Source organism: Sorex fumeus, unplaced genomic scaffold (assembly GCF_029834395.1).
Source record: "Sorex fumeus unplaced genomic scaffold, SorFum_2.1 ptg000006l, whole genome shotgun sequence".
Lineage (NCBI taxonomy): Eukaryota > Metazoa > Chordata > Mammalia > Eulipotyphla > Soricidae > Sorex > Sorex fumeus.
The window spans coordinates 1,563,904-1,590,964 of record NW_026606063.1 but is presented as its reverse complement, the minus strand read 5'-3'; the positions used below and the strand labels follow the sequence as shown (position 1 = coordinate 1,590,964).

The window sequence follows — 27,061 nt, the reverse complement described above, 5'->3', positions numbered from 1 at the left end:
GTACTAGGTAGCTGTTAGAAAAGATGAAGTCATGAAATTTACATACAAGTGGTACAACATGGAAAGTATCATGCTAAGCGAAATGAGTCAGAAAGAGAGGGATAGACATAGAAAGATTGCATTCATCTGGGGGATATAAAGTAACAAAATATGAGATTAATACCCAAGAATAGCTGAGATCAGCACCAGGAGGATTACTCCATAGTTTAGAGGCCAGCCAGGTGTTCTATGGGAAAGGACAGCTCGGATAGAGAGGGGAGCACCAAATAAAGGGTGTTTGGAGGATCCTCCCAGGAGGGGAGATGCATGTCGAAAGTAGACTATAGACTGAACATGTTTGCCACTCAATGCCTCTTTTGCAGACCACAACACCCAAAAGGAGAGAGAGAACACAGGGGAATGCCCTGCCACAGAGGCAGGGTGGGATGGGGGGGATGGGGGTGGGAGGGATATTATCCATGGTGGTGGAAAATGGGCACTGGTGGAGGGATGGGTATTTGATCATTGTATAATCAAAACCCAAGCACAAAAAATTGTAAATCTACAACTGTACCTCATGGTGTTTCACTAATAAAAATTAAAAAATAATAAAAATAATTTAAAAAGTCAACATATCAAGAATTGTTGAGCTTTGATTTGTTTTGAGGGTTGAAATTGTTTCGTGTGGGGGAAGACAGGGGCAACAGCCGATGGTTGTTACCCACCGATTACCAACAGCCGATGGTTGAACTTCTCCTGACTCTGTGCTCAGGGACCATTCCCACTGGTGCCTGGCGTCCTCACCAGTGACGGTCACATGCAAGGCAAGGGCCTTAACCCCCATACTATCCATGCAGCTGGAAAAATGATAAGTTTGTAAAACAATCATCTTAAAAATGCTTCAAGTAACAATTGCAAACACTCTACAAACACGTAAAAAATAGAAAACCAGCAAATAAATAGAAAACTTAAGATAGAACCAAAAGGAAAGTACAGAGATGAAAGTGGAAACTACAGACTACAATGGACCAAGGATGTGTCACAGGGATAGAATGTTATCTGCAGTCTGCTGACTTTGAACCTACTGCCCTCCTGTTGTTCATAGATTTGCTCGAGCGGGCCCAGTAACATCTCCATTATGAGACTTTGTTGTTACCACGTTTGGCATATTGAATACATCATGGGGAGCTTGCCAGGCTCTGCCGTGGGGGCGAGATCCTCTCAGTAGCTTGCCGGGCTCTCCGAGAGGGGAGGAGGAATCGAACCCGGCTTGGCCAGGCTGGCTGCGTGCAATGCAAATGCTCTACCGCTGTGCTATCGCTCCAGCCCACAGAGATGAAAAAGATTAAAAAAAGAAAATGAAAATCACTGGAAAGGCTCGATAGTGAGTTGAAGGAAAATCACACACACAAAAAAAATTGGTGATTCCAAATACTGACAAAAATTGTTTCAGAATACATTTAGCAAGAAGACACTAAAAACTAAACTACACATATTGCTGAAAGAAATTAAAGGAGCCGTGAATGCATCTGCATCTGTGTTCATAGATTTGAAGGTGGATATTAAGAGCAACACTATCCAATGCAATATCTAAATTCCAAGGATGCTCTTTGAAAAAGTGAAAAAAATAAAGACTATCTTAAATTCAAATGGAAATTTCAAGGTCCTCTGAAGAGTCAAAAGCATCTTTATAAAAACAAAGTTTAGACATCTCAGACTACTCCTGACTTCAACTTATATTACAAAGTTAAATCATTGTGGTATTGGCCAAAAGGCAACATATACACCGGTGGACTAGAAAGTACCAGGGCCTGAAATAAGTTCTCACATATATGTTAGTGATTTTCAACTATTCACGAATCACGAATCACGACCATCCTGTTTATTCGTTGATTGCCTCAAGCAGGCCCCAGTAACGTCTCCTTCGTCCTAGCCCTGAGATTTTAAAAAGTGCCACATTCAAGGTTCTTTCAGGGTCAGGAGAATGAGACCCATCGTTGTTACTGGTCTTTGGCATATTGGGTACGCCACGGGGAGTTTGCCAGACTCTGCCGTGTGGGCAGGTTACATTCAGTAGCCTGCCAGTTTGTCCAAAGTAGGAATGAGATAATAAGATGTCTAGCTTCGGGAGCTGGGTTTTATAGTCTCTGAGTCTTGGCCGTTGATGGGATTACACAGTGCCAGGGGTCCAGGGGTGTGACCCCCTCCTACCGGAATTTGGAGGATCTGGATGGAGGATGCTCAGCCCTGATCCGAGTAGGCTTGGAGATCTCAGTCCCGGGACCTGCATGCCTTTTGTTCCTCTGCCAGTACCTTCATGTGTGCGGAGAGTGATCTCAGCATGGTGGTGGCTGGTTCTGGAGGTCTTCGGCTGCCGGAGCCCTGGTCGGGGTGGGGGGGGGACTATTCATTAAGGAAAAATTCTTTTCAACTAATGATGCTAGGAAAACTAGAAATCCATATGAAAATGAATAACATTGGAACTTTACGTTCATAGAAAATTAACTTAAAGTGGATCAAAGACTCAGACAAATACGACCTAAACTATAACTCACTTTGAAGAACGTACAGGTGGAATATACACAAGATTGAATTTGATTATCAGCAGAAGCAACAGGAGTACAGCTAGATAAATTAGACATTATCAGAATGTAAAACTACCATACAATAAACATCTAACGAGACACTGCGATTAGAGTGAAAAGTCATGTAAGACAACAAGAGGGAAAATCGCATCCAATCAGAGGCTGATCTCTCGGATATATAAAGAATTACAACTCAACAAAAGCATGCACATAAAATAAAACAGGCAATGAACTTAAATGACGTTCACACAAGAAAAATAAACAAGTGGCAACAAGTACAAGAAAAGATGTGCCAATAACCATTAACCACTGGGAAAACGCTAATAGAAACCATATGAGATACTGCCTCCCACCCATTAGGGTGTTTCCTATCAAGAAGTGGGCCCTAGATCTCTTGTGGGCTTGGGGCGGGGGGGGGTGAAAACCTTGTATACTTTGGGGATGGGGGAAAAGGCTCAGTCACTACAGAGTGATGTTGAGGTGGGAATGAATGGGGAGGGGCTCCAGGTAATCTAGTTAATTGTATCAGTCCTTTAAAATCTCATGGAAAAGATCATTGTCACTGTCACTGTCATCCCGTTATTTGTAGATTTACTTGAGTGGGTGCCAGTAACGTCTCTATTCATCCCAGCTCTGAGATTTTAGCAGCCTCTCCTTACTCATCTTGCCCAATGATTGGAGGCTCTTTCAGGGTCAGGGGAATGAGACCTGTTATCACTACTGTTTTTGACATATCAAATATGCCACGGGGAGCTTGCCAGGCTCTGCCCATGCAGGCAGGATACTCTCAGTAGCTTGCTGTGCTCTCCAAGAGGCATATCACTGTCACTGTCACTGTACTCCCGTTGTTCATTGATCTGCTTGAGCGGGCCCAGTAACGTCTCTATTGTGAGACTTGTTGTTACTGTGTGTGTTTGGCATATCGAATATGTCATGGATAAATAAACATATATACACATATACATATCTATTTCTCTCTATGATTTGTTGCCTACGTGGGAAAGATAGCCAATCAAAATAGACAATGGGATGGCTGGGGTTGGAGATGGTGAAAGAGGAAAGGAAACCTCCAGTGAGGCAAATGTTTTGAGCCCTCACACATGCCCAGATATGAAACAGCCTCTCTTTGTCCCCTCACCTGCACTGGACTAGACAGCAGGAGGGCAGTTTCTCATCCATGCCATGTGGCCATGGCAGGAGAGACAAGAAAGCCAAGGGGAGAGAGAGCCAGTGGGCTCTAGGTCTTGGGAGGATAAGAAACAGATTACAGAGCAATGACCTCCAACGAAGGAACACGGGGGATACGGCCCCAGGGTCAGAATTCAAACCAGGAGGGTGTGCACTGGACCTGTCCATCTGTGTAACCTGGACTGGGCATCAGGGGGCAGGACAAGAGACATCACTCACCAGTACAGAGAGTGACATGGACATTAGGGGAGGGTTCTAGAACACTCTACTTAAAACCCGTCTGATAAATTAACATCACAAGTACCTGCAGCTTTTACAGGTAAATCAAGAAACCACAAGCGAATGCATAAATATTCTCTTGCAGCAACTTATTATTTTTCAAAAACAAAAAACAGAGACTTCCAGTTTCCACTTTGACATGTGAGGAACTTTGAAGTTATATAGTCATAAAAAAAAAAAGCTAAATGAGATTAGAGGCTGGAGCCATAGCATAACGGGTAGGGCATGTGTCATGCATGTGGCTGACCTGGGTTCCATTCCCAGAATCTCCTATGGTCCCCAAGCACCGCCAGGAGTCATTCCTGAGTGAGTGCATGAGCCAGGAGTAACCCCTGAGCATCACCGGGTGTGACCCAAAAAGAAAAAAAAAATAGGTAAACAAGGCTAAAATCAACCATCCTTCTCGGATTCTTTGGAAAAGAGAGTCCCGTGGATTAGAGGAAAGAGTGGATAGAGCAGCACCCCTAATTGTGCTGTAAGAGAGCGATGCACACAGACACCCCACTGGGACCAGGACAAGAGCAGGACCCCCGAAACAGCTGTGATCGAGAACTTCTTAAAAAATTTATTTCATAATGAATGTAATCAATGTAGAGAAGAGTTAAGTAGAAATCATCTGCCTCACAGGCATTTGGAGGGGTGGGAGGGGTGGGAGGGGGGTATACTGGGGTTCTTGTTGGTGAAAAATGAGTACTGGTGAAGGGAAAGGTGTTTGATCATTGTATGACCTACACTTAAACCTGAAAGCTTAGTAACTTTCCCCACAGTGATTCAATAAATAAATATAAAAAGAAAAAAATAAATAAATAAAAAATTAAGGTGGAGTTCATGCCCAATTCAATCAGCTTATCAGTGGCTGATAAACAGCAGTACTCCTACAAAAAAATTTTTTTATATCACTAGGTCACCTGAAAGAACTTTTGGAGGCTCTCAGGGCTGGCATCTGGGGTGCTAAGAACAGGGCTCAGCATTGTCAGTCTTCTCCGTGGTGACTCTCCCAGGTTTTCCTAGCAGAGATGGGAGGAAAGATCTACTTTGTGGTTCTGGCTGAGAGGAAGAAGACATTTTGTTAAGATCCATCAAAGCATGAATCTTTTTACATGGTCCCCAAAAATCTTTCACCAAAACAACGCTACCGAGATTTCACTGGCGCTTAACCAGCCCACCTAAAAAAATGCTCACGTGTCCACACTGTCAGTGGAGGCAGATATGGGGACCACTAGAACAACACTTTCCTTTCAGCATAAAAGCAAACTTGGATTAAGAAGCTGCCTCGCAACATGAGAAAATGCTCCACATCATTAATCATCAGGGAGATGCAGATCAAAACCACAATGAGATACCATCTCACACCTCAGAGACTGGCCCACATCCAGAAGAACAAAAGCAACCGGTGCTGGTGCGGAAGTGGCAAGAAAGGGACACTCCTTCACTGCTGGTGGGAATGCCGACTGGTTCAGCCCTTTTGGAGAACAGTATGGACGATTCTCAAAAAATTAGAAACTGAGCTCCCATTTGACCCAGCAATACCACTCCTGGGAATATATCCCAGAGAGGCAAAAAAGTATAGTTGAGGTAACATCTGCACTTGTGTGTTCATTACAGCACTCTTTACAATAGCCAGAATCTGGAAAAAACCTGAGTGCCCGAGAACAGATGACTGGTTAAAGAAACTTTGGTACATCTACACAATGGAGTACTATGTAGCTGTTAGAAAAGAGGATGTCATGAAATTCACATACAAGTGGTACTACATAGAAAGTATCATGCTAAGTGAAATGAGTCAGAAAGAGAGGGATAGACATAGAAAGATTGCATTCATCTGGGGTTCATAAAGTAATAAAATAGGAGACTAACACCCAAGAATAGCTGAGATAAGTACCAAGAGGTTTACTCCATGGCTTGGAGGCCAGCCAGGCATGCTAGGGGGAAAGGCAGCTCAGATAAGAGAAGGGAGCACCAAATAAAGGGTGTTGGGAGGATCTTCCCAGGATGGGAGAAGCATGCTGAAAGTGAACTATAGACCAAACATGATTGCCACTCAATGCCTCTTTTGCAGACCACAACACCAAAAAGGAGAGAAGGAGAGAGAGAACAAAAGGGAATGCCCTGCCACAAAATCGGGGTTGGTTGAGTGGGATGGGGGGTGGGAGGAATACTGAGATCCATGGTGATGGAAAATGGGCCCTGGTGGAGGGATGGGTATTCGGTCATTGTATAACTGAAACACAAGCACAAAAATTTGTAAGTCTACAACAACTGTACCTCATGGTGTTTCACTAATAAAAATTTTAAAAAAAAGAAGCTGCCTCGCAGGTTGGATAGAGAGGGGATCACTAAGTCAGTGATGGTTGGAGGGATCATTCTGGCTGGGAGATGTGTGCTGAACGTAGATAAAGGACAGAAGTGATGGCCTCTCCGTATCTGTATTGCAAACCATATGCCCAAAAGTAGAGAGAGCATGGGGGAAATTGTCTGCCATGGAGGCGGGGGGGCATAGAAAGGGGATTGGGGGGCTTATACTGGGGAATTTGCACTGGGGGAGGGATGGGTGTTTGATCATTTTATGACTGAAACTCAAACATGAAGTTTTGTAACCGTATCTCACGGTGAAGAGAAGAAAGAAGATGAAGAGGAGAAGGAGGAGGAGTGAGGGGGAGGAGGGAGGAGGGAGGAGGAGGAGGGAGGAGGGAGGAGGAGAAGGAGAAGGAGAAGGAGGAGAAGAAGAAGAAGAAGAAGAAGAAGAAGAAGAAGAAGAAGAAGAAGAAGAAGAAGAAGAAGAAGAAGAAGAAGAAGAAGAAGAAGAAGAAGAAGAAGAAGAAGAAGAAGAAGAAGAAGAAGCAGCAGCAGCAGCAGCAGCAGCCTCAGGGCTGAGAGACAGTACAAAGGGTAAAGAACTTGCTGGTTTGGTCCCCAGCATCGCAAGAGATCCCACCTGGACCAGGAGTAATCCCCAATGCCCCCTGCCCCCCAAAATTAAAATAATATGAAAAGGCTGTCAAGGTTCAAGGCCTGGCTCCTTGGCCTTGACAACCCCTGGCAATAGACTCTAAGTCCTTCTCTTCCCACTTCCTGTCTTCAAACCCAATAAAAAGTGCTCACCCATCCTCCTACTTAACAGGAGATTTTCTCCCTTTCTCTGAAATCAGACTTAGAAGATCCCCCCCACACACACACTGGGGGAGGCTTCCTGCCCTTCCTCCTCTTCCTGCCTTTCCTTCTCTTAAGGAACGCTCTGCATTTCGCCACTCCGTGTTCTCTCCTGCTTCCAACCATGGCTGCCTGCAGCATGAACCTCTGTGGACTGAGACATCCCCACGGGGGAAAGGGGTGAGAGGTGGGTCATAGGGGCATGGTCCAGGCTCACGAAGGTAGAAACTTAGTCACAGGACTAGACACCACTTCCACTGCACCCCATGACGTTCCATACTAAAAAGTCGAAGACACAGTATGAGAACAACAGAGCAAGAGCCAGACAAAGAAGGCAGAGACCAGGAATTAAAGATAAGCATAAGATGAGAAAATGCTCTACATCATCAATCATCAGGGAGATGCAGATCAAAACAACAATGAGATATCATTTCACACCACAGCGACTGGCCCACATCCAAAAGAACAAAAGCAACTTGTGTTGGCGCGGATGTGGCGAGGAAGGGACCCTCCTTCACTGTTGGTGGGAATGTCGACTGGTTCAGCCCTTCTGGAAAACAGTATGGACGACTCTCAAAAAATTAGAAATTGAGCTCCCATTTGACCCAGCAATACCACTCCTGGGAATATACCCCGGAGAGGCCAAAAAGTATAGTCGAAATTACATCTGCACTTCTATGTTCATTGCTGCACTCTTTACAATAGCCAGAATCTGGAAAAAAAACTGAGTGCCCGAGAAAAGTAAGTAAAGGCCCTCCCGTTGATCGTTGATTTGCTCGAGCGGGCCCAGTAACGTCTCCATTGGAGACTTTGTTGTTACTGTGTCTGGCATATCGAATACTCTTGGTAGCTTGCCGGGCTCTCCGAGAGGGGCGGAGGAATCGAACTCGGGTCGGCCATGTTGGCTGCGTGCAAGGCAGACGCCCTACCCGCTGTGCTACATGGTACACAATGGAGTACTATGTAGCAGTTAGAAAAAATGAAGTCATGAAATTTACATACAAGTGGTACTACATGGAAAATATCATGCTAAGCGAAATGAGTCAGAAAGAGAGGGACAGACATAGAAAGATTGCATTCATCTGGGTAACATAAAGTAACAAAATAAGAGACTAACACCCGATAACAGCTGTGATAAATACCAGGTTGTTCACTCCATGGCTTAGAGGCCAGCCGCACACTCTAGGGGTAAAGGCAGCTCAGATAGAAAAGGGAGCACCAAATAAAGGGTGCTGGGAAGATCTGCCCAGGATCGGAGATGCCTGCTGAAAGTAATCTATGGACCGAACATGATTGCCACCCAATGTTTCTTCTGCAGACCACAGAACCCAAAAGGAGAGATAGAACAAAAGGGAGTGCCCTGACACAGAGGCAGGGTGGGATGGGGGATGGGGGGTGGGAGGGATACTGGGATTAGTGGGGGTGGAGAATGGGCACCGGTGGTGGGATGGGTACTCGATCATTGCATAACTGAAACCCAAGCACAACAACTTGTAAGTCTATAACTGTACCTCATGGTGTTTCACTAATAAAAAAAAATTTTAAAAAAAGATAAACATAAGGAGCCCAGAGTGTTAGTTCCATGGGTAGGGTATCTGCCTGGCATGCATCTACCCAGGTTTGATCCCTGACATCCCATAGGGTCCCCTGAACCCACCAGGAGTGATCCCCGAGCCCAGAGTCAGGAGAAAGCTCTGAGTACCTCCACATGTGCAACAACTCCCACCAAAGACAGCATGATTAACATGATAAAAGCTTCCATGGATGAAGAAAAGCACAGGCAAGAACAGAGGGGCTCTGAAAGCAGAAATGGGATTTCTTGTTGGCTTAGTTTTAGGTTAGGGACCACACCCAGCGATGCTAGAAGAAGGGGGTCGCTCGCAGCATTGCTGGGGGACCCTGTGGTGTGAGAATGAAACCCAAGCCCCAGCGTGCAAGGTCTACATTTCGCCCTTTGAGCTATCTCTCTGTCATGAGGGATGGAATTTCTATTTATTATTATGTTTTTCTTTTTTATTGAGTCACTGTGAGATAGACCCTCACAAAGCTGATCAGGATTAGATTTCAGTCATACAGAATTCTTACACCCATCCCTCCCCCAGTGTCCATTTCCCAGCGCCAGTGTCCCCAGGTTCCCTCCCATCACCCCCCACCCTGTATTCCTCTATGGCAGGCGCTGAGGGATAGAATTTCTAGGAAAACTTTGACAAGAACTGCTGTATAGCAAAACCATTATAAGAGAAATGACGAACGCTTTCCATGGGGTCATGACTAGATTGCCTGCAACTGAAGAAAGAATCTCTATGCTTGAGGATATTCCAGAACTTTCTGAAACAGAAATGCAAAGAGGAACATGTCCACGAAAAGAGAAAGTGGAAGATCCAGGAACTGTGAGACTCTCACAGAAGGTATAAATATACTAAGTGTAGCAAGTGTGTTTACTTTGGAATAACCGAGAAGCAGGAAGAGAGGAGAAGAAACATTTCCAAAAATCATTAGTCAGTAGAGGCCAGAACGATTAGCCTAGGGAGTGAGTTGGGCGTTTGCCTGGCATCATGCAATCAACCCACTTTCATCCCCGGCATCCCATATGGTCTCCCCCCCCATCCACAGCACCACCAGAAGCGATTCCTGAGTGCAGCACCAGGAGTAACCCCTGAGCAATGCTGGATGTGGCCCCAAAACAAACAAACAAACAAACAAAGCATTAGCTTTTAGGGAAATGAACATTAGAACCACAAGGAGATATGATACTCCGATCAGATTGAGCCCAATTAGAGAAGTGACCACAGCCAGTGGTCAAGAAGGTGCAAGCTGAGTGCCACTGGCAGTGGGGGTCGGGGACAACTCATGGCACAGGGAAAATGGACTCGTGTTCCCAGTCCCCCTCATCGATAATGACCGTAATGTCACTGTGGTTCTAATGTGTTCAGACCAGTATTTCATTTTGCACCGACTTAGACTTCATCTTCCAGGAATCATAAAAAGCTCTTCACTAGTCTATTTGTTCTGTTTGGGGGTCAAACCTGGTAGGGCTCAGGGGCTACTCTCAGTCTGGTGCTAAGGGGTCACTCTCAGCAGTGCTCAGGGGCCCATGTGGTGCCAAGGACCAAACTCTGATCTCCCATAGGCAAAGTATGCGCTCAGCCTGTTCAGCGCTCTCCCTGACCCTTGAAAGTTCTCATGGACTTGAGAGAGAGAGAGAAAGAGAGAGAGAGAGGGAGAGGGAGAGAGAGAGAAAGAAGAAAAGCTCCCACCATAGAAACCGGGGTCATTGGTGGTGGGAAATGGGACACTGGTGGAGGGATGGGTGTTGGAATATTGTATGACTGAAATCCAATCATAAATAGCTTTGTAACTGTGTATCTCATGGTGACTCAAAAACTAAAAAGATAATTTAAAACTAAAATGAATAAAACGTCTAGTAGACAAGCATAGATATATAGTTAATGTATAAACAGATGCATTGTGGGTTTATGAAGACGTCTATACACACGTGAGTAGAAACATATAAAAAAATCTGTATATACATACATATCTAATTTGGGGGTGGGGTATTGGGGCCACACCCAGCTGTGCTCAGGGCTTACTTCTGGCTCTGTGCTCTGGGTCACTCCTGGCGGTACTTGGGGAACTCTTTGTGATACCAGGGATCTAACTAGTTTTCACCACATGCAAGACAAATGCCTTAACCTGCACTTGTTGATTTTTTTAATATATGGGATTTTCCTGAGAAAAGTGATCTGTGCACTTTTCATTTTCTGCTTTTTTACCATTCTAAATTTAAACTGTCGATTGCCTCGAGCAGGCCTCAGTAACGTCTCCTTCATTCTAGCCCTGAGATTTTTAAGAAAGTGCTATATTCAAGGCTCTTTAGGAGAATGAGACCCGTCATTGTTACTGGTCTTTGGCATATTGGGTACGCCACGGGGAGTTTGCCAGACTCTGCCGTGTGGGCAGGTTACGTTCGGTAGCCTGCCAGTTTAAATTTAAACTGTAAAAATAAAATTTTCAATTTTATAATCACGATCACGATCATCCTGTTGTTCGTTGATTTCCTCGAGCAGGCACCAGTAACGTCTCCTTCTTCCTAGCCCTGAGATTCTAAAAGAGCCATTTCAATGCTCTTTCGGGATTACGAGAATGAGACCCATCACTGTTACTGGTATTTGGCATATTGAATAAGACACGGGAAGTTTGCCAGACTCTGCCGTGCGGGCAGGATACTTTCGGTAGCCTGCCAGGTCCTCCAAAGGAAAATAAGATAATAAGATGTTGCGCAGCTGCAAATGCTGCCGCGTGCTTCTGGGAGCTGGGTTTTATAGTCTCTGTGTCTTGGCCATTGATGGGACCAACCTGGCGCTGGCTGCTGCTGGTGGGTGTGACGCCTACCTACTGGAAGATGGAGGGTCTAGGTGGAGAAGGCCCAGTCCCAATCCGAGTAGGCTTGGAGACCTCAGCCCCGGGACCCACATGTCTGGGTTCCTCTGCCAGTTCTTTCATGCATGAGGTCCGTCCGGACGTGTGGAGAGTGGTCCCAGCATGGCCGTGGCTGGCTCCAGAGGTCCTCAGCTGCCAGGGCTCTGCTCGGGGCAGGGGCAGGGAGAGAAACTCAACCCTCCCCCCTCCAAGGGGCCCCGGTGAGGACAGCCAGGCACAGGGGTAGGAGACTTTTATTATTTATTCATTCATTCATTCATTCATCATCCTGTTAATCGTCGATTGCTTCGAGCAGGCCCCAGTAACGTCTCTTTCATCCTAGCCCTGAGATTATATTCAAGGCTTTTTAGGAGAATGAGACCCATCATTGTTACTGGTATTTGGCATATTTGGTGCGCCACGGGGAGTTTGCCAGACTCTGCCCTGTGGGCAGGCTATATTCGATAGCCTGCAAGTTTGTCCAGAGTAGGAATGAGATATTGAGATATCATAAAAAGATGCTTTGATAAGATGTCGCGCGGCCGCGAATGCGGCCGCGCGGTTCCGGGAGCTGCATTTTGTAGTCTCTGAGTCTTGGCCGCTGATGGGATTACACGGCCCAGGGGGCCAGGTGGTGGGTGTGACCCCCGCCTACTGGAATTTGGAGGATCTGGGTGGAGGATGCTCGACTCCAATTCGAGTAGGCTTGGAGATCTCGGCCCCGGCTTTTTTTATATTATTTTATAATAAATACGTCAAATACCACCATAACCTTCTAAGAAAATAGAATAAGAATATAGAAATATTCTACATGTCAGCACCTACATTCGGGACAGAGAATGATTTTCAGGGGTCTCTCCTTGGTTCTTTATTCCATTCTCCAACAGCATCCGCATGTCAACTTTCTGATAATTAAAACAGAAGCTGGATATTTGAGAGCCCATTACCAAGTCTGCTATTAGTTCCATTAGGCCTTCATTTTCTAATCTCTTGAAATTTTTGCCAGCGTTAAGCCTCAAAAGGCTGTCATTATCCAAATTCTGGATGGTACCTCGAGACAAAAGCATGAGCCAAAATGAAACGCGGACCACAGAAATCCCTTTTGCTCCCTTATGAGAAAGATTAGATATAAGTAACACTCTTCGAGAAGTACAAATGGAATGGCCAAATTAAACTAAGAGAGACCATCACAGAAATTTTAACGACATCCTTAGTTCTGCTATTTTGACTTCTGCCCTCTCATTAGCAGGCTTCCTGGTTTCAAAACTCATCCTAAAAGATTTCAATCCCAATTTTCCTGACTTTCACACACCCCAGACACGTAGCGTTCTTCTTTTTATTCCTCCTGGGGAGGTCTAACAGTTATATTATTCCTCGTGAGTTTTCCCAATATTAGCATTCAATCTGAGCTAATTCAGATAACGAATCTTTGCACTGCATGTGCACTCGGCGTAGCTGTTTAATTTCCAGGATACTATATTTTAATCAGCCATCAGTGGACTCTTATCTGTCTCTAGTCTGGCTGGTTGGGAGGTAATTGGTATTAACAGAGCTCTGAGGTGATTCCTGCTCTAATCTCAATGTGAATGAATTAGTGTATCTGAAATTGCAGATACAAAATGACATGAGGCTCTAACCCAAGCAGTGGTGAGGCCCAGACCTGGTTTGCCACATTGATGAGAGCTTTATAGGATTTCCAGGGAGGGTAAGAATTCCAGTGCACCCACCCACGGGTATGGTTTCCGTGGGGAAAAGTGATCAGTCTCCCCTAGGAATCACTGATCCCCAACTCCCCACCCCCAAATCACTGAAGCACAGCACCAGGTCAGGACTCAGAGCATTACTGAGTTGCTCATGTCCAGGAGTGAAATCTTGAGAAGGATTTAGCAAAAGGCTCTGCCCTTGAACCTCCACAGAATATCCCCAACTCCAGTCTTACAGGCTTGAGCGGGCCTTGCATTCACATTCCATAAGAAAATGGAATGCCCTGTCACAGAGGCAGGGTGGGATGGGGAGGATGGGGGGATGGGAGGGATACTGGGATCAGTGGTGGTGGAGAATGGGCACTGGTGGAGGGATGGGTACTCGATCATTGTATAACTGAAACCCAAGCACAAAAATTTGTAAATCTACAACTGTACCTCATGGTGTTTCACTAATAAACATTTTTTTAAAAAGAAAAGAAAAGAAAAGAAAATGGAGGCCAGACCTCCCTTTAAAACATGTGCATGATGGGTCAAATAAAACTCCAAGCCACACAGGAAATTAAGTTATTCAGAGATGGATGAAAGCAGAATACATATACACAAGAACAGGGATTTGCATTTATGAAATATTCCATATGTGTTGAGTTAAATGGACAGATTACGTTGATCTAGAGCCATACGCAGATCTAGAACCCAAGTGGTAAAATTTTAACATTATCACCAGGGGGAGGGAGAGCAAACGGACCCTAATTTGTACTCTCCCAGTGGCCAGTTTCTAACTTCCAACAGAAGTCCACTGAAAGTGTCAGGAAGAGATGCAGTCAGCTCGTGGACTCCTAGAAGCTGGTTCCAGCATATCTCTGAGACCAACACATAAAAGAAGACGATCAACAAGTATGGCTCAAGCGTGTGGCAGTGTCATGCTCTCTTGAAACCACACCAACTCACTCAAGGACAAGAGACATGTGTCATCGACCTCTGCATTTCCTCAGAATTCCAACGATGGTGTAAAGAACACAGGAGACACTGACAGCACATCTGTGGACACAACATGAAATTGCCATCTCACTCCAAGTGTCCATGCGTGCTTCAGCTCTGTATGGTTCCTTCAAGCAATTCCCCAGGGGTCACCTAAACCTTTCCAATACTTTCCAAGTCCTTGAACTGCTAATATTGATGCTTATCCACAGTTTGTACCTACTATAGTGTTCCCAGCTTATTTTGAATCCAGTTCCTCTCAATTCTTCATCTGCATTCATTTACCTCACTCCCAGTTTCCTGCTCTCTAGCTTCTAGACCCTTCTCTTCCATATGCTCCCTCTAACATTGACACAAGCAACCTAAAGATACCTTTTTCTAATACCTCTGGCCTTTTGACCGTATCCATTAAGCATTTCCCTTTGGGATGAGCAGAATTCACTGTCACTGCCACTGTCCCCCCATTGTTCATCGATTTGCTCGAACAGGCCCAGTAACGTCTCCACTGTGACAATTGTTACTGTGTTTGGCATATTGAATACGTCACGGGGAGCTTGCCAAGCTTTGCTGTGTGGGTGAGATACTCTCGTTAGCTTGCCGGGCTCTCCGAGAGGGGCGGAGGAATCGAACTTGGGTTGGCCATGTTGGCCTCTTGCCAGGCAAGCGCCCTACCACTGTGCTATCGCTCCAGCCCGCGCAGAATTCATCCACCCTTTTTTGGTTCTCCTCTCTGACCTTGGATCTCATTTCCTCAGGCTCTTCGTGGTGTTAACTGTGGCTCCTTGCTGAAAAGTCTCCAAATATTCCCTAGAGCTTGTGTCTCCCTGGGTGCATTTGCTCTGTCATTCGGCATTATGCTCACTTGCTCTTAGAAACCCCTACTAATTAGTCATTTTTGAATCTTATTTATGTGAATATTCCCCGAGGTGTGATCTGATTAGCTCTCTTTTTATGAAATAAATTTATCAAGTGTCTACTGATTGGACTTTGTGAGTCAATCCCTTGAAAACCAGATTTCGAGCAAAACTCGCGAGGAATCGTTCCTCGTCTTTACTTCTTTTAGCAATTTGTTGTTGTTACTGTTCATGTTGTTGCTTTTGAGCCACTCTCAGCTGTGCTCTGGGATGACTCCTGGTTCTGTGCTCCTGAGGAACTCCTGAGTGCTGGGGGGGACCATAGAGAGGATAGAGATGGAATCTGAGTCAGCAGCAGGCAGGCCAAGAGCCTTCACTCCTGTACAATGTCTCCATCCCGTTCCTTCTTCTCCTAAGTTCTGCCACTCTTTCCCCACACTGCGCAAAGCAAGAACGTCACTCTATTCTGCAAATAAAGAAGCTGTGCCTTGCTGAAAGTAGACTCTAGACCAAACATGATCGCCACTCAGTGCCTCTCTTGCAAAACACAGGACCCAAAAGAAGAGAGAACAAGGGGGAATGCCCTGCCACAGAGGCAGGGTGGGATGGGGGGGGATGGGGAGTGGGAGGGATGCTGGGACCCGTGGTGGTGGAGGATGGGCGCTGATGGAGGGATGGGTACTTGATTATTGTATAACTGAAACCAAGCACAAAAATTTGTAAGTCCATAACTGTACCTCATGGTATTTCACTAATGATAGATAAATAGATAGATAAGCTGTGCTTTACAAACACAATGATATATGACTCGGTTGCTAAGAAAACAAAATGAAATTCTTCCATTTGCAACAACGTGGATGGACCTAGAGGGCGAAATAATGTTGAAGGAAAAAGACAAACAGCCTCTGATTTCACTCATATGTTGTAGATGGAGAAAACAAGCAAACAGATGAACTAAATAAAACCAAAACAAACTTTCAAGCCATAAGACCAATTAGTGGTTTCCAAAAACGAGAGGGGGGAAGGGGCCAGCCACATCCACAGGGCGAAAGGAGTGTATTGGAGGGTGAAGAACAGAATTGGACTGTTAGTGGTGAGCTGCACGCCATTTTCTACACAGATGTTAATTTATAACGATGCAACCTGAAACCTACTATTATAATGCAACGTTCCTTCAGCTGGGAAAAAAATGGAATAAAGTTAGGAAAGAAGTTGCAGTGTGCTTTAACTAAACACAGTAGAAACTATTTTAACTAATGACCAAGGGATAGGGTGGGTCGAGTTTTCACTCTGGGTTTCCTTCGGAACTGCCTTCCTCTGCTTTGCATAGCCCAGTTCTAGAAAGTGCTCAACAGTTCTGAGCTAAAGGGCTCCGAGAGAAGGCTCGCTTGCAACTGCATGAAAGTCTGACACAATCCACAGGAGACTTCAAACTCTGTTCAACTAAACTCTGGTGACAATAGCTCAAGCATGGTCACAAGGTGATCTGGAGAACCTGGCTTTGGGGAACAGTCAGAAATCTAAGGCGACGTTCAAGGTGAAGAGGAGGAACAGGTATCAGACTCAGAAAGAAGTTGGAGAGTGAAGCCGCCCCAAACGAGGTCAACTGAACCTCAGCCTGTGGTGTTGGGGCAGCGCAGGGAGTATAGGGGATAAACTTGTTTCAGCCACAGGATCCTGAGTTCATGGGTGGTTTTACACTGTCACCCATAAAATAGTTCCTTGCAGCAAGGAACTTAAGAACTAAATTTCTTAAGGTCAGGTGGATCCATTTATTCAGCTTTAGAAATCAGGGTTAGTTATTTTTTCTTATTTTTTTCAGTTTTAGTTATTATTTCCAACATTTATGAACCAGTTCGTCCTGTCTGCATGGTGGAGGCATATATAGGAAATGGAAATGATCAGAAAATATGACTCTTGAAGACAAGTTTAGTCACTGGAATGGACAGAAAATAATTGCAAGTGAAAACAAGAGTCTGGTTGATTGCAAACTACAGGACCCTAAAGGAAAGAGTGAGCCAAAGGGAATGCCCTGCCACAGAGGTGGGGTAAGGTGGGGGGAACTACTGGGGTCATTGGTGGTAGAGAATGGGCACTGGTGGAGGGATGGGTACTCGATCATTGTATAACTGAAACCCAAGCACGAAAATTCGTAAGTCTGCAACTGTGCCCCCATGGTGTTTCACTAATTAAAAAAATATATATTTAAAAAAAAAAGAGTCTTGTTACCAAACATGATTGTCACCCATTGCCTCTTTTGCAAACCACAACACCCAAAAGGAGAAAGAGAACAAAAGGGAATGCCCTGCCACAGAGGCAGAGTGGGTTGGGGGAATGGGGGGTGGGAGGGATACTGGGATCTGTGGTGGTGGGAAATGGGCACTGGTGGGATGAGTATTTGATCATTGTATGATGAAACCCAGGCACAAAAATTTGTAAGTCTGCAACTGTACCTCATGATGTCTCACTAATAAATAAATAAATAAATAAATAAACTCCACCTTCCTGAGAGAAAAAAAAAGGGTCTTGTTAAAGGTCTGGGGTTTTCTAAGCAGGATTTTGAACAGGACATTTTGGTCTTGCTTACAGCCAACAGTTTCGTTTTTAAAAGACCACAAAATGTGTGTGTGGCAGGAAATGTTTTAAATTGGGTAATTTTTAGAGAAAATTTTTTTTAGTCAGTGGTATCTTGCTTTGCATTGTGGCCTCCAAGTGGTCCAGGAAACAACCTCAAAGGCCACTGCTTAGTGATATTCAGTCAACCCAGGGGGCGGGTCAGTGCTAAGACCTGAGGATGAGGTAACGCCTGGACTCTGGAGCTGGGGTCCACGGGGGAATACCACAGCAGTGCTCAGGTGTCCCTAGGGCCACACCTATAGGTGCTCAGTGACCTTCTAGGGCCATACCCAGTGATGCCTGGAGGACCAGGCAGAGCTAGCGATCAAACCCAGGGCACATGTGCCAGTCAATTCTATCTTATAAGAAACACTGGAAATTTGAAATCAGGTTTCAACATCCAGAGTAAGCAATTTTTGTGTATCTTAAGACAAAATGTAAGCTGATGAGCCAAGGTCTGCCAAAATCAAACCTGAAATAGGCTTGAAGGACAGACAAGCCAATTAAAGAGACGCTCAACAAAGACAGATTTTATAGGGCCCCCAAGCTGTCACTTGTCCCCACCCCAATCATGAAGTCACCAAGTTCCTGGCTACCATAAAACTGTTCCTTTCGTCACAATCACAAAATCAGGACCAGCCACCACCATGCTGAGACCACTCTTCACACACATAAAGGTACTGGCAGAGGAACAAAGCCACGCGGGTTCCGGGGCCGAGATCTCCAAGCCTACTCGGATTGGGGCCGAGCATCCTCCACCCAGATCCTCCAAATTCCAGTAGGCGGGGGTCACACCCACCAACTGGCCCCCTGGCGCCGTGTAATCCCATCAGTGGCCAAGACTCAGAGACTATAAAGATCAGCTCCCGGAACCGCATGGCCACATTTGCGGCCGCGCGACATCTTATTATGACATCTTACTATCTCATTCCTACTTTGGACAAACTGGCAGGCTACCGAATGTAGCCTGCCCACACGGCAGAGTCTGGCAAACTCCCCGTGGCGTACCCAATATGCCAAATACCAGTAACAATGATGGGTCTCATTCTCCTAAAGAGCCTTGAATATAATCTCAGGGCTAGGATGAAGGAGACGTTACTGGGGCCTGCTCGAGGCAATCGACGAATAACAGGATGGTTTGTGATTTTTGTTCCTTTCGTAGTTTTCCACAAATCGGGATTTGAAGATACTTATTAGAAAATCATGAATTCTGGTTCTTTGTCCTCTGTGTCCTCTCAGGTTACTTCACGGAGGCCAGCCTCTTATAACACACTGAATACCAACAAATTAAAGAGAAAAAGGCACCAAACCTTTGAGCCCTAGAAATGACAAAATAAAATATTCTCCCTTTGGAGGTAACATTTGTATTTTAGTCATAGACATGGTGCATCCGTGTTTTATACATAAATCTTCTTTTTTTTGGTTTTTTTTTTGCTTTTTTAGGTCACACCCAGAGATTCACAGGTGTTACTCCTGGCTCTTCACTCAGGAATCAGTCCTGACAGTGCTCAGGGGACCATATGGGATGCTGGGAATTGAACCCGGGTCGGCCGCATGCAAGGCAAATGCCCTACCCGCTGTGCTATCGCTCCAGTCCATACATAAATCTTAACCACCCTCTCTCTCCACTCAAGAAGAGCATTTGCCACGAGGGGTTCCTACAGTCAGTGTCGAAATGAGAGCGGGGAGATAAGTTTCACCAAAGAGACAGAAAGGTGCGAGCAAGGATGTCATGGCCAGACCCTGGGCACCTTCTTCTAAACCTGCTGAAAAAATCAGGCAAAAATCAGCACGTCCCTTCTCTCCACCACAATATAACTGCTTCTAGAACACTGTACCAGGCAGTCAGACTTACTCCTGAGACTGGAGAAGCACAGAAAAATGGAAATATGCTCAAGAGAAGTCATGAACCCTTGAATATAGCTGGCCGGGTGAGCAGAACTGAGTCCGAATAAGTAGAGAAGGAGATGATTTATACTCAAGACTGAGGCATGATGTGACACAATGCTTGCTATAGCTTTCTTCCCACAACCTCTTCAACCTCGAAGGGCGAGAATTGCCCCTCGTAGGGGGGCAGATAGTCTCGAATCACAGCATTTAGTTCCTTCCTTGGGCATGGACCGCGGTGATTGCCTCTGATCCTCACTGTTAGAAAGGCTCACTGCAGCCTTCAAACAAGTCCCAACTGGACCCTGACTTCCGTGTCATTAGCATCGGCTGTATCGCATACATTTTTTCTGGTTTTCTGTTTCATCTCTGCGAAACATTATTTCGCAAGTAATCTGCACAATTTTGGAGCAGATTTCACATTACTACGCTGTGAAAAACTTAATGGGCTTCTATTGCTGAAAGTAATTTGGAGTCATAACGTATCAGAAAAGGGCAAGGGGCGTTCGTCAGAACCTGAATCTGTTTGCATCTCATTGACCCTCCTTTTGGTAAGTGGTTCGCCTTCCACCCCAAGGAGCAGGCATAATGAATAGGTTCCCATGGGCCAACTTCCTGCAACCTGCTAACAGTAGACAGTGAAATCCACAAAGCATCTCTCAATTGCCTTCAGCAACAACCCACTAAGCATTTAGTTTCCCTACACTCTGCTAAGCGTTTTTGAGGCAAATAAATTTCTATAAAAGATTCTTTGACTGCAAGTCACTTGTAATCTTCCCGCAGTAACTCATACATCAATCACAAACAACCAAGGAGGTAGATAGAATATGATTGATGGAACCAAGAAATCATATTCGACATACACATGCTCCCACTTCTGGAATGTGAAAAAATGCCAAGACCGAATTCCCTGTTCCCTCTCTTCTTCCAAAAATGGCCCTATGCCTTCATAGCATACTGGACTTTCGAACTCTTAAGGAAAAAATGCTTAACATTCCAAATAATTATCCCCACTTTGCCTTTGCATCATTGAATAGTTGGCATTTTTCTTCATATATGGAGGTGGAGAAGTGGAAATCAGAAATGGGGTTAGTAATCAGAGTTCAAGTGCAACGCCTGTGACAAGACCAAATTGCTATCCTTGAAAGTGTAAGAAACACATCATTCTTTCCAGCACTTACACAAGGACATCAGAGACTCACTTTCTTGCTCCAAGAAAAAAAAAAAATCTCAGGAGTTCCTACTGGAGCTGGTAATTTGGCCTGTTATAGGATTGGTAAAACATTGATATTAAAAAATAATCTCATCTTGCCCATCAATCAATCTATTTGAGTTGTATCCAGTGTGAGCATAGCCAGAACTAACTAGTTAAGCAAAAAGGATCAAATATAATCCATCATTTAACCTGTAGCAATGTTCTTCAATTTAATTATAATGAATGATCCAGTACACATGAACAAATTATCATCTTAAATTATCACATGCCAAAATGCACCAAAGAACATTGATATTTCAAGGCGTGGTATCTCTTAATAGAAAAGGTATCCATATGGAACCCTCTCCTCGAGCTTAGTGAACACAATAACTGCCTTACTAACCTAGCTGACAGAAATCAATCAAAAGACCAGGATCCTATAAATCTCCTAGAAGCAGATTTTGCTTCCTTGGGTTGTTATATGCAGACAAGCCTTTCCAATGATGTACATTATGACTCGATCATATAGATGCATCGCATGTAGTTGTTCACACCAACCCAATAATGCGATTCAGTGGATCTGAGGGGGGTAGAATAGGTTCTAATATATTTCCACAACTTATGTGCTCTATATTCATGCAGAGGGCTGATGTCATCCGCGCACCTCACAAGAAATATGATGTTCACAAGTACTGGAAGATTCGCTTTGCAAACTCTTAATGTCTATGAGAAATCAAACACTCAGTGTAGTGGAAAATACTAGGTGTAAGGTAGTGGATAAATACTAAGTCTAAGTACTAAGTCTAAGCTTGCAACAACCCTATAACAGCGATGTCATTGCTGTCTCCACTCTGCAGACAGGAAGTTGGGACTCTGAGATGAATGCCAACATCCTACAACTGCCCAGAAGTTGCTCTGACATGTCCATTAGGACAAGCTCAGTAGCAGTTCACCGAGAAGAACAGATGCAGAAATAAGAAGTGTCTCTAGCTGATATGTTTCTTGTATTTTCTTCCCTTAGGGGCTGGGAGGGGGGGCTCAAGGATCCCTCCCAGTGATTCTCCCCAGACTGAGCCAGAAAGTCCATGTGAGTGTCTGAGGATGTGGCTCTGCTCAGGCCCTGCTGATATTTTTCAAGTGAGGAGGGCAATGATTGCTGAACCAGGTTCTTCGGACCAGCCTCTGCTGTGTAAGCAGGAGCTCAAGGATGCCATTTTGTTCATGCAAACAAGGAAGAAGAAACAACACAGGTGATACTAGAATCCTAACTCCTTGTCTGGGCCCTGAGTCTGAGAAGATGTAATGAATGATATGCAAAGAACAGAAATGCACAAATATACACCCCTGTGCCTGGTGGTGAGTACGAACAGAGGGGTTACATCTGCAGTCCCCTCCTGCCCAGGGCCAGGCTCACAATCAATGCAGTACGGAATCCTTGCTTGCGATCACCCAGCAGGAATTTCCTTAGACAGAAGGAGGAGGAAGGGCAGATTTCTTAGAATTCCCTTCCCTCCGTGGCTCCAAACCCAGTGCTCCTCTGCATGCCTCCCCTCCATCTCCCTCCCAGCTTCTCAACCCTCACTAGTTCTCAAACACTCTGTGCAACAACAACAAAAAAAAACAAAAGTGACTGAAATATGCACAACAATCCTTAACCATTGTCCACCTGTGGGCATTTCTCCAGAAGCTATTGTTGGAACAGACAGAAGCAGCTGGAAGGTCCGACCTACTGGGTCAGACACCAGGAAACTCAAGCACAGTCGGGAAGCAAGATCAGCATGCCACTTGCCAATGAACTCCCTCCCTCTTCAGCCCAACACCAAAGCAAACTTCCTTAGGGTTAGCAGTGCCAGTCCCTCCGGATCAGCAGTGCCTGTGCCAGCTTCCGGGAGCTGCTGTGCAGAGAGTATGAGCCCCAGAGTGGCCTGGTCAAGAAAGTGCAGCACTGTTTACAATAGCCAGAATCTGGAAAAAAACTGAGTTTCCAAGAACAGATGAGTGGTTAAAGAAACTTTGGTACATCTACACAGTGGAGTACTACGCAGCTATTAGAACAGATGAAGTCATGAAATTCATATATAAATGGTACCACATGGAAAGTATCATGTTAAGCGAAATGACTCAGAAAGAAAGGGATAGACATAGAAAGATTGCATTCATCTGGGGAACATAAAGTAACAAAATAGGAGACTAACTCCCAACAATGGCCGAGATTAGTACCAGGAGGTTTGCTCCATGGCTTGGAGGCCAGCCACACACTCTAGGGGAAAAGGGAGCTCAGATAGAGAAGGGAGCACCAAATAAAGGATGTTGGGAGAATCCTCCCAGGATGGGAGAAGCATGCTGAAAGTAGACTATGGACCAAATATGATTGCCACTCAATGCCTCTCTTGCAAACCACAGGACCCAAAAGGAGAGAGAGAGGACAAAAGGGAATGCCCTGCCACAGAGGCAGGGTGGGATGGGGGGGATGCAGGATGGGAGGGATACTGGGATCAGTGGTGGTGGAGAATGGGTAATGATGGAGAGATGGGTACTCGATCATTGTACAACTGAAACCCAAGCACAAAAATTTGTAAGTCTACAACTGTACCTCATGGTGTTTCACTAATAAAAACTAAAATTTTTTTTAAAAAATGAAATAAAATAAAGAGAAGCAACGGCCCAGGACCCTCCCCTCATCACTGCGGGCTCAAGAATGTTCTCCAGCAGTCCAGTGGCTCCGTCTCCTCCAGGGATGGAGAACTGCCTTGCCTGTGAGCCTGGCCCTGGGCGTGAGGGGATCGAAGAGATAACATCCATGTTACATCTTCTCGTGGGAATGGGGTGTGGGGTGTGAGACACGGGACTGGATTTTTATGGATTTCCAACAAGGTAACAGTCTCCTGGAGCCTTTCAGAGCATGAGGACAAATGCACAACACACACACACACACACACTTCAAAGTGATAACCCAGTCCCATTTATGTCTTTACTGTATTCTGTCATTTCTCTTATCTGAAATCTTGTATGTGTCAGCCCAGCCTCACACACCACCCCCTGACCCCTGTAACATTCATCTCACCACATACCCTCAGCACGGTCACAGTAGATTCCCATGAACAAAATTATGTGCCTCTGATGAGTGAGAAGGTTGAGTTCATTTTTTGTTGTTGTTGAATTGGTTCCTGTGAAAAGTAGTCCCTCCCATGCCCGGGCCATAACGAACACTCATGCCCCCCACTCCATTTCTCAACTGGCACTGACCTCTCCTGCTACCCACTGCAGGGGGTCGAGACCAGCACTTTCTAAAGACGGACCCTTACTTTGAGGTGGAAAGTAATACTTAACCCTTGAAAGGCAACCCCAGCATCCTCTCCCATGAACCTCTTCCTGGAGATATTCCAGGCTAAGTTTGAGGAAAATTCAAGAATCTTAAGGTTGGCTGGGAAGTGTAGGGGGCTTGGGGGGAGGTCAGCAGGGCCTTGTTGCTTAGAAGACTCTAAGATGTCTATCTTCCTGGGGATGCGGCAACCCCAGACCTACCATTCTGGGACCAGGGCTGCCCATAGCAGGCAGGACAGAAACACTCCGAGACACTTCTTATGACTTCCCAGAGGCCAGGAATCTGACAAACCAGGCCAGCAGAGTGACCCTGGGGGTTGGGTCATCCACTGTGGTACAGACGGAGGCTACCACTTGAAGGTGTGGGGGTGGTTACCCAAAATGAGCACTGAAATCCATTCCTCTTGTGGACTGTGTCACCCGGGGAATATTTACCAGAATTTCCTCATTTCCTGAGAAATCAGGCTACCCTTGTCTTCCCCAAGGCCAACAGAACAACCCTGTGTGGATGAGCACTGTGAGAGGGGTCCAAGTGATCTATGTCTAACTGCTAAAAGAAATATGAGAACTGGGTCTCCATAACACTCAACTTTGTTAACTTGGAAAATGTGTACTTCTAAGAGATGTAGTTAAAATCAGCTTTATGCATTTTCTGCTTCAACTTTAACCTGGAAATCAGATAGCATGGTGCGCCCACCATCACCACCAATATGTTGAGGGTAGGCTCGAAGATTTGCATTTCTAACAAGTTCCCAGGTGCTGGTAATATTAATTTTTGTTGGCCTAAGGATTAGACTGCAAGAACCACTACTCCAAATGAATCTGAAGTATTTTAAAGGATACTTACATGGCAAGGGAGACCCCATGACCTTGAAGATGGTTTTCCCAGGGTGAGGCTTATCCATTGCACTCCAGATGTGCTGACCCCTACAATTTCCCCAAATGTGGGAAACTTGACTCCATAATTTGTGACAGTGGAGGACTGTGTTCATGATCTCCCCTTTTAAAAAGCAGGGGGAAACTATTTTAAAGGAGACAATTAAATTTAACAAATATTTATTAAGTGTATCCTATAAAATTTTATGTCAAATATTAGAGGCGAGAATTTTATGCTAAGTAGTATTCTGGATTGATTAAGATTTAAGTGTGGGCTTTTTTTTTTTTTGGCCTTTTGGGTCACACCCAGCGATGCTCAGGGGTCACTCCCAGATCTGCACTCAGGTGCTTGGGGGATCATATGGGATGCCAGGGATCGAACCTAGGTCGGCCATGTGCAAGGCAAACTCCCTACCCGCTGTGCTATCGCTCTGGCCCCAAGATTTAAGTTTTTATGAAAATTTTAGATCACCATTCAAGAGCATGAAGGACCATAGGAAATGGCAAACGGAGAAAGAATGAATGGAAATCAGAAAAGAAAACCCTCTAGGAATTTTCTATATATAATTACTAAATGTCTGAGCAACACAAAACAAAAATTCAGGCCAACTATAAAAATTGTGGAAAGTACCGGAAAATCTATATGACAGAGAAAATGTTATATCCCTAAAATGCAAAGATTCCATAAATAAAAGACAAACGCCAACAGAGTAATATTAATAGAAAAATGATTAGACAAATTATTTTTAAAAAACCACAAATGACGAGGTAACATAATGTAGCCCTGTAGCACTGTCCTCCCGTTGTTCATCGATTTGCTCTAGCGGGCACCAGTAACGTCTCACAACAAATTGTGAGACTTGTTGTTACTGTTTTTGGCATATCGAATACGTCACGGAAAGCTTGCCAGGCTTTGCCATGCGGGCGAGATATTCTCGGTAGCTTGCCGGGCTCTCCGAGAGAGGTGGAGGAATCGAACCCGAGTCAGCAGTGTTGCAAGGCAAATGCCCTACCCACTGTGCTATTGCTCCAGCCCAACATAAAGTAGTTGCTTATAAAAAAAAAACTAAAGAAACATGTTTAGTAATGAATCTGGCAAACAACACTATTGAATGTTGGTGTAGCTTACTTGCATATCCAGATGGAGCATTAACAAATCAGAGTGGTCAAGTTTGCATAGTGATACCGTAAATAGTGTATTACTAATACAGAAGTGTATGAGTAGCACTTCACCTTCAATGCATGTGTGTCTTGCCCACATTCACACAAAGGAAGTGTTCCTAATAGCATTCTCTGAGCACTGATTCAAAGCTCAGGCTCTCTCCTGCTTCCCTTCCATTGGGTGACACCATCGTCTTCAAAGTGCATGTTTAAAGAGTAATAACCAAACCCAAAATGGAAAGAACAGGGTCTAGGAGGAGCCTCGGAATGATATGCATGACTTCTGTGCACAATCACTGGCCGAAGTTATGACCTTGTAAGTGGCTCCAGTCTCTGTAAAACGGATGGTTTCAAAGGTAAAACGAGAACTCAAGGGCTGTCGTAAAAGCAAAAGTCTACTTAAGGAAAGGGGGAGGGGTAACGCTGCCATATCTAAAAGGAGGTCGTAGCAGATTAAGCCTAAGAAGAAAATATTATCATTGGTAAAGGCCCTCCGTTGATCTTCGATTTGCTCGAGCGGGCCCAGTGACGTCTCCATTGGAGACTTTGTTGTTACTGTGTCTGGCATATCGAATACGTCACGGGGAGCTTGCCAGGCTCTGCCGATCATTGGTAATTCTAAACAAAACAGTTTTGGTAGAATGAGGAGCAGCCCAGGTTAGTGGAAATTCACTAAGAAGCACCAAGGTCAAAATGGTAAGGAATGACAAGGGGTATTCAGAAGCTTTCTACTGAGTTTTGCAAGGAAAGGGAAGTGGCAGAAGGTTGAAATACTAAGAGAGCAAATGAAGGGTTATCTGCACAGGGGACTTGGAGAGGCAGGCAGTGATCTAGCACCTTTCTTGTCATGCTTCCTGGAGACTG

General features: G+C 45.0%; 1 non-coding gene across 1 annotated transcript; it reads left to right on the top strand.

Moving 5' to 3' along the window:
• Positions 1 to 24,999: 24,999 nt before the first annotated feature.
• LOC130038504 (U1 spliceosomal RNA) lies at positions 25,000 to 25,161 on the top strand. The gene has a single exon (XR_008794727.1). It is a non-coding gene; the product is annotated as a U1 spliceosomal RNA (small nuclear RNA).
• The last annotated feature ends 1,900 nt before the right edge of the window (positions 25,162 to 27,061 follow it).